Raw genomic sequence first — 8,316 nt, forward strand, 5'->3', positions numbered from 1 at the left:
ACAATTTTTGTTAGCATCCAGTGGGATTGATTATTCTCCTTAGGTGTAGACATTCCACCAGAATGGGCGGCAATAATCTAAATGAAACCGCAGAGGAGATTTTTTGTTTCCGCCACACTGTGTGCAGCCGTAACAAGCCCGTGGGAAGTCCTGACGTGTAAGAGCGCTGCTCAGCCAGGCACTCCATTTATGTGCTCAGGAAATTTAGAGGAGATTCAGACAGGATGAGAACGTGAAGGGGTGCATCTGTGTTTGCCGTGGAGGATAACATGTTTTGTACAATGTACATGTAGAAAAGACGTTGGAATATTTTACATGTCCTAGCCTTGACTCAAAATTAACATCCACTGCCTGTGGACCTCTTCCTCACCATTTTCAACACATCAAGGATTTCTAAGGTGCAGACTTTGACCCAGCTTACAACCACTGCTCCCACCCCTCCAAACCCCATCTTCCTCATGCCTACTATGTTCCCCTGGTTCCATTCGCTCTCTAGTTGCTCGTATTTTCTTCATGGATGCCTCATTCTTATCCACCCTAAACATTCATCCCCAAACACTGTTCCCTTTATTCTCATTCTGCTGGGAAACCTCAGCTTCTTTCATGGTTTTTGTTAAACACTCTGTGCTGTTGAGTGTCAAATTTGATGCCGAACCTCTCACAGCTGTGCCATGTTTGATGCTAAGATATGGTGGTACACAGGATAATGACAGCCCCACCACCACCACCCCAAGGTATCCACATCCTAATTCCTGCAATCCATGGATTTGTTAACTTTTCATAGCGGGTGGGAGTTCCAGTTGCAGATGGGACTAAGGTTGCCCATCAGCTGGACACAAAATAGGGAGATTATCCAGGTGGGTCCGGTGTGACCATGCAGGATCCCCACGGTGGAGGAGGCAGGCGGAAGTGCAGGAGAGAGCCCAGTGTGAGAAGAACTTACCCGGCCCGGCCGGCCTCAGAGGGAGGAAGGGGCCAGGAGCCAAGGGATGTGGGCAGACTCAGGAAGCCAGAAAGGACAAGGAAACGGCTTCTCCCTACGGCCTCCGCACGGAGCGCACTCTGCTGACATCCTGATTTTAGCCTGTGAATCCTGTTTTGGACTTGTAACTTCCAGAACTAGAAGTTGACAGATTTGTGTTGTTTTAAGTCACTTCAGAGGTGTCAGCAGGGAAAACAGGATTTGTGACACCTCGTTGCAACTGCTCCGGAAAACTGATGCGGATGTGCACTCTCCGAGGGACACACTCACTTGGTCGCATGTCAGGCATCCGCCTGAATCGTCCTGTTCCCTACACTGCAGGCACCACATCCCCTCTGTGCCGAATCTAGGAAACAGCCCCGTCCTTTCTCCCCTTGTCCTACATGTCCAGCCCTTTGTCCTTTACTCAGTGCATTTTACCTCTTGACTGGTTCCCAGACCTGCATCTGCCTGGGTCCCTTCTGCTTTCTCAGCTCTTACCCAAAGAGGCAATTATTGTACTCACCAGCGTCCCTGAGTACACTTCTGCCTTAAACGTATGTCCTGAACAGTGATTAGGATTGTCCTACAGACAGAAAGAGGGCTCGTCGCTGCCCATCGGAAAGCCTTTCATTGGTCACACCACCTAGAGAGTAAGTGCAAGCTCGCTGCCGTGCATAGACATGCTGTGCAGGGACCATCCGCATCCCTGCCATTCTCCACGTCTTTCAAGCTGCAGCTAAAAGGAGTTGTTAGTCCCCTTTCCACGCCATGCTGGTTTGGGTCTCCCTGCATTTTTCCAGATGGTTGCGCTGTCTGAAATTCCCCTATTCTTCTTCATCTGGATATCCCACTGTCTTTCAGGTCACATAGGCGCCATCACCCTCGGGGAATCTTTCTAACTTCTCCCTTTGGGTGGGGCTAGTGTCCCTATCTTCGATGCTGCTGGCATTCTCCGTGTCCCCACATGATCACATTCGCCATCTCAGATCAGCATTATTAACTCTGCAGAAATTAAAATGTATCTATACAGGTATATATGCTGCTTTTATAGGTCAAGACATGAAATAGTTAAGTGAAATTCTTCTGTTAATAAAAGTTTGACATTTTTGGGGAGAGATGAAGGGACTGTTCAGTGACACTTGCGTATTGGAAAAATAGCAAAGGTCTTTATGCGCTGTAAGCCGGTTGCCCTTATGTGTATCTGACAAGTACCGCTTATATCCACAGCCAACAACAGTGATTCTCAACCCTGGGTGAACATTAGAACCGTCTGGGTGGACCAGTTCTTAAGACCAGCTGGGGTGGGACCCAGGCATTAGGATTACTCCAAAGTGCATAGGTGAATGTAAAACGCAGCCAGAGTTTAGAACCGCTGCAGCAGAGAAAGGCCCATGACGTGCTAAAGGATGCACGGAATCGCCGCGGAACTGAGCCTGACACTCACAATATAAACGGGCTGAGTGTGACAGCCACATTGTCTCCCTCCTTCCTGAGCGTTCTCCGTGCTTCTGAGTGGTCCTCTCTTCATCCCTGTCTTGCTGGAAGTCCTCCCATCCATCCTCCTCACTTGAAGTGCAAGCAACTAGCTACTAACCCCTGAACGTGTGTGGCTGCTGAGGACTCTCCTGTGTGTGCCAGGCTTATGCCCAACTGGTGGATTCGGGGTTTTGTTTTGTCTTGAGATTTCTGCTTGGATGTATCCCAGATGCGTGTCCCAAACTGAGCATTTAATTTTGCCTAAAAATATCTATTTCTTTCTCAGTCTTCCAGATCTCAGCACATGGTTCTTCTATCTACCCAGTTATTCAAGCCAGACATCCCTGGCACCCTTTAACCCCTTCCCTCCATCCCCAGGTCCCCTCTGCCGGGTCTCTCCTACGCATCCCAGCACACCCTTTTTGTCACCTTTGCCACATCTAGTTCAAACCTCTGTCAACTCCTGCCTACTGAGAGCTCCTGACCTGCCCCCGATTCTCTACTGCTTCCCTGCAATCCCTTTTCCATAAGCAGGCAAAGCAATCCCCACTCCAAAGAAAAACTGGATGAAAGCCCACCTCTCCTTACAGGCATTGATGGCTTTGTTTAACACTTCTGCACGACGCCGTACATTCTAGCCCTGCCGAGACATTCAGACCCATCTTGAAGTGCTTCAATGAGGTACTTCACCAACCTGTGGACCTGTTCATTGTGGATTTGTCCCACAGGCAGGGAAGCTGTCAGGGGGCAGGGACCTCTCTGTTCTAATGCTGGCCTTTCACATCCTTGGGAAGTAGTCAGCATTCAGAACAGCTTGTCTGGGGAAAGGGGAGATATAGATAGCCCCGTGGTGCCCTGTGGGGAGACCTAGTATATTTTTGTGGACTGTAGTTTAGCGTGTAGTTTCTGATTTGGGGGGAAAAAATATGCCATTTTTCAAAAACAACCTTGCCACAGGGGGAAAATAACATACTGTGACACTCTGAGGAATATGTTTTAATGGTTATGGAAATGCATTAGAGATGTAAGAATGCAGACTGTCTTTTGAATGCACAAGGATTCAAATAAAGGATACGATTCTCAGTGGGGAAAACCGGGGATTGGAAATAGTTAGGGCACTTGGTGGAAATCAAGGGGGATGAAGGAAGGCTCTGGTGGTCTCAGAAGCCCAGGCTCCGTCAGGATCTGCAGGGGTCACTCCCAATCCCAGCTTTGGTGTTGCTGAGTGAGATGTACAAGCCGACGATGTGGACTGGAATCTGCATGGATGGGAAGGGTTTTGCAGAAGCTAGGCTTGGTGGTGTGGACACAGGTCACCTCTTTCCACTGCTGGTCGCAAAAAGGGGCTGTTCCGGTGCTGCACCTGGCTCCCCACCGGGCTCATCCCAGCTTCCCTCTACTGCTGTTTGTCACAGTAAAACCTTCTGGTTTTAACCAGTGGCGAACTTTTACCCCAGAATCACAGATTGAAGATTATAAAGCAGTATCCATGTATCTAATATGTAAGCCCCATAAAATTATTTGCCAGATCTATAAATGACTTTATGGTCCAAACTTCTAAATCTGAGAAGAACTAAATGTTTGACATGAAATAAACGTAAGTCAAATATTGGCCCTTTAAAATAAGATTTTTAAAAAATGAAATATTACTGGAAAGTGAGACATACTTTAATGTTGATCTTGTTATGTTTATAGCTGTCACGGAGAGAGATTGAACCATCATATATATATAGCCGTAGCTGACAGTGTATTTTCCTGTGGTTTTCATAGATGCTGAATTAGTCTTTCATTTTTACACATAACATCTAATTTGGAAACGGTTTATGTTCAGGCCCAAACAGCCTTTGTTTATTCTAGTCTTCAGCATTACCATAACTTGTGTGTACTTTATTTCAAAGCTTATAAGGCATCACATTTGCAGATGAATATTTATTCAGTGTAACCAAATCAACTCTAATGCAAGATAACCATCTGTCTTAGGACAGACTGTAAACTTTGGACTTCAGGCTTTGAAAAAAAAAACAACTGAAAGAGGAGAAGGGAGGAGAGAAAACTTTTTAATTTCTAGGTTTATGGGAAACAGGACGTTCAAAATACATAAGAGATTACTTACTTATTAGCATGAATAACTTCTTTCTGCTTCTCAAGGATCAAAAAACACCCACTTTGGCAAAAATATCAGCTTTGCCGGCCTCCTGAGCCCCGTAAGTGGGAGGCCTCTTCTTCCTCCTCCAGCCACGTAAAGAACTTGGTAGTTGCTGTTCCTATGACCAATCTCAGATCTAATTTCTAATTCCGTGGAATTTTCTCTTTACCTGTTCTAAAATTAGAAGTTTTTGTCTTTGCTTTCAGAATAAACACTCAGCCTGTACACCTCACTTTTGGAAACATGATCATGTAAGGCCACATAAGTCAAATATTGGTCCTTTAAAATAAAATTTTTAAACAATGAAAAATTTATTCTGCAGGCCCTAAGTGTATTCGAACACACCCACACTGAGAAGTGCTTCCCGATGAGAATTCTCTCAAACTGGCCAGTTTGAAAGGACAGCTAGTGAAAACTTCCTACTAATTCTCAGAACAAAAAGGGAATGAATACCCAGTCCCCTTTCTAATCAAGTGGTTCCGGAGGCTCCTGTGCCTCTAGGCCTTTCTGTCTTTGTCAGCTGGACGTTTGTTTCTGTTTTTTTCTCCCGTTAACGAGCTCCAGTGCCCTGCACACACAAGGACCCCTTGTGGGGGGCCAGTGGGGCGCGTCCCCACAGGAGGCCTTTGATGCCGAAAGGGCGGGAAGGCAAAGCTTCCACCAAAGGTGACTCCGTTGTGAGCAGGCGGGGCCGCCCTCGGTTGGGAATGAAATGGCGTGGAAGCGCTGTCCCCTGCAGTGCAGGGGCGCTGACCTGGGGCTCCGGGTGACGAGGGGCATTCCTTCCTGCCTCCCGGTGGGCAGCAGCACTGAGTGTACACGAGTCACTGGGCCCCGAAGGAAGATGACTTCCAGGGCCCAGGCCAGCGTGGGGCTGAGTTGCCTGTGCTCCGACTCCTGCTACAGGACAGATAATCCATCTGCCCCGATGAACCTCAGACAGCCAAGCTTCCCCTTTCGGGCATTCGCTAGTATGTCAAAGAAAGACAGTGATATAACCGAAGACATCATTATCTATCCAGACTGGTTGAGTTCGGGTCCAGTTTATGGGAAGGAACCTGAGACCAACGCGGTCTTCATCCTCAGCACGCATTCCAGAATAAGCACGCCCGCATATGCACCTGCTGTTCTGTGGGACTGTTCCCGCGCTTTGAATTCAGCACCTAGTGACATAGAGCTTGTAGTTTCTCTTCCTCCAGACTCCAGAATATTTGCAATGAGTTCATCTTGCCAAAAGTAAACCTAGAGTGTCCTGATTCCCTACAGGTAATGCCATGTGTGGGGCGTGAGTAAAACGGTGAGTGGAAATGAAGCACAAAATGGGAAACAGTGGATTCCGCAAAACCAAGCCGCAGGCGAGGCACACACACCAGGGCAGCCTGCGTCCCCAGGCTTGTTGGGTGGGGGTCACCAGGTTAATTTATTTCCGGTGTCCGTTTTCATAACAGCAGCCCACCAGACTCAGCACGAATTCCACCTCTGAAATAGAATTACCAGGATCTGCAAAATGATGGAAGTCATTGAAATGATGAAAGAGCATCTGTTAAGATGACTTTTGGCCAGGTTCCCAGCTTCTCATTACTTAAGGAAAATAATGATGTGCTTGTCGTTAAGAAGAAAGAAAACTCCAAGAAAATGCTAATGAGTAAAGTGTAATACCACCACATACACCCAAGGACATCCAGGGACGAATCTGGGGGGCTCTTTATCAGCTCTTTCTTGTCCCTCCGAGGTATGAGTTTGCAGTGGAAAAAACCTTTTTTTGGGTACAAAGTTCCCTATTAGCAGGTATGTTCCTATTACGGTTGATTCCTTATCATGTGGGGATATGACCCAGTGAGGAATTAATAAAAAGAAAAAATAACTGGAAAAATTATGTTGTAAAGTAACACATAGGGAGCACAGTGGAATAAGTGTTCCGGGGCCAAAAAGAGGTAGTTTAAGTTTTCAGAGTGGTGTCAAAACGTGGCTTTGAGCGATCTGCCTGCACCAAGCAACTCAAGGTAGTGTAAGTTTCCGCTCTCCCCTGAATGCCAGAGCACTTGCATTTTTTTTCCTTCTCAAGGGCTTAGGACTTGCCGTGTAAATGCAACAAGCTAGTGAAATCTGAATTTCAGCTTAACGCATTCTTCATTTTAAGCACAGGAGATACATGCACTCAACAGTTACCCACTGTTTATCTGAATCTTTAATGTGATTCCTGTATTCTTATGTGCTCTGTCTGGCAACCCTAGCCAGTTGCATAGCATGCCTCCGGGAACCATTAGGAAATCGGAATGACTATGAATTTTAAGATGATGATTTCCGCAGTTTACTCCAGCACAACGCTGGAAAATACGTAGTGCCTGTAATTTCTGTATTACCGTGTGTCTCCTGAAATCTTGGCATTAGGTGTTCCTGAGAGGAGAGAAAATGTTGTTGTCTGCATTTTGAGTCATTCTTGGGACTCATAAGCCCTGGTGAAAACCTGTACTGACGACGATGTGCAATATCTACATTGAGAATAGCTCCTAATGAGAATATAGTGAACAGTAAAAGTGCTTCAAAATAGTAAGAAAGTGTCAACTTTGAGAAGACTCAGCTCAGCCTTGAGCCTCTCTGTGTGGTCGTCCATACCTGTTTACGTGGCATGTCATTCTATGGTCTGTATTATAGTGTGATGGAAGAGACGTCTTCTGTGGTTCTGTGTAGCTGAACGCAGAGGCACCGTCAGCCAAGGCTAGCACATCTAAGATGTTGCAGTACCCCCGGTCTTAGAGGAACACATTTAATACTTTAGTTCAGGAGTCACACGTGACCCTTAAAAAGGGGGAAATGCATGGTCAGCACTTAAGCTAAAACTCACCTGTCTCTCTTTCGGAAAGTATCTTTCAAAATGCACAGCTGGGGTTTTTTATTCCCACCCACTCTTTCAGAGAGCCTTTTTGGTTCACACTCACTGTGGAGGGTAGGTGGCCTTACTTCATGATTTCTACATGAAGTGTGTGTGTGCTTATGTGGGACTTCTGTCTGACCCCCTGACTAATATGCTCAAAATGAAATGCTGGTATTTTGTTTGTTTGTGTTGCTTTCTATCTGCAGGCTTCTTGCCTTTCCAGGAATGAAACAAGATTGCCTTTATGATATGGCTGCTCACCTGCTAGGACGATGTTGCTCAGGCGGCTGTGCGTGAGGTAGATGCACAGGTGGGGCGAGAGGGGGTTGCATTTATTGTGGGGGGTACCTGCCTTTGTCCTCTTGCCCTTGTGAGTCTCAGCTGGGACCCCGTGGCAAAAGACAGAGGAACAGAGAGAAGCAAACCCATTTATTTCGTGCCATGTTCTACATGACCCGGGAGCCTCAGGAAAGCAGACCTGAGGACACGGGTCAGCCCGAGTGGGTCTACGCTGGTGCATGGACTGGTACAAAGCCGTGGGCACATGTGCCAGGACTGGGGAAGCACAGCGTGGTGGGTGGGGACATCGCCAGGAGTGAGCGGCACATCCCTCCCCAGCCCCTCGCCTTCCCCGGGGAAGGCCTCCTTTCCTCTGGGTGTGGGGAGGGCGCCTCCCAGGAGGGCATTCTGACCCACTTCAGGGCAAGGCCAGAGAGTCCTTCCTGCACCTGCCAGTTCTCAGTGCCAACCTGCCAAGGGGCCTGCCCTGAGCCCCATCACATTGAAGAGCTCAAGCTTTTCAAAACAAGGATAACCATCATTATTAGGCATTCAAATTATTAATGAGAAAGTACA

General features: G+C 47.2%; 1 long non-coding RNA gene across 1 annotated transcript in view; it reads left to right on the forward strand.

Annotated features, from left to right (window-relative positions):
- The window catches only part of LOC130681968 (uncharacterized), a 330,223-nt gene that overhangs the window by 112,681 nt on the left and 209,226 nt on the right, over nt 1-8,316 (forward strand). The gene's annotated exons all lie outside the window — the stretch shown is intronic.

This window comes from Manis pentadactyla, chromosome X (assembly GCF_030020395.1).
Source record: "Manis pentadactyla isolate mManPen7 chromosome X, mManPen7.hap1, whole genome shotgun sequence".
Taxonomy (NCBI): Eukaryota; Metazoa; Chordata; class Mammalia; order Pholidota; family Manidae; genus Manis; species Manis pentadactyla.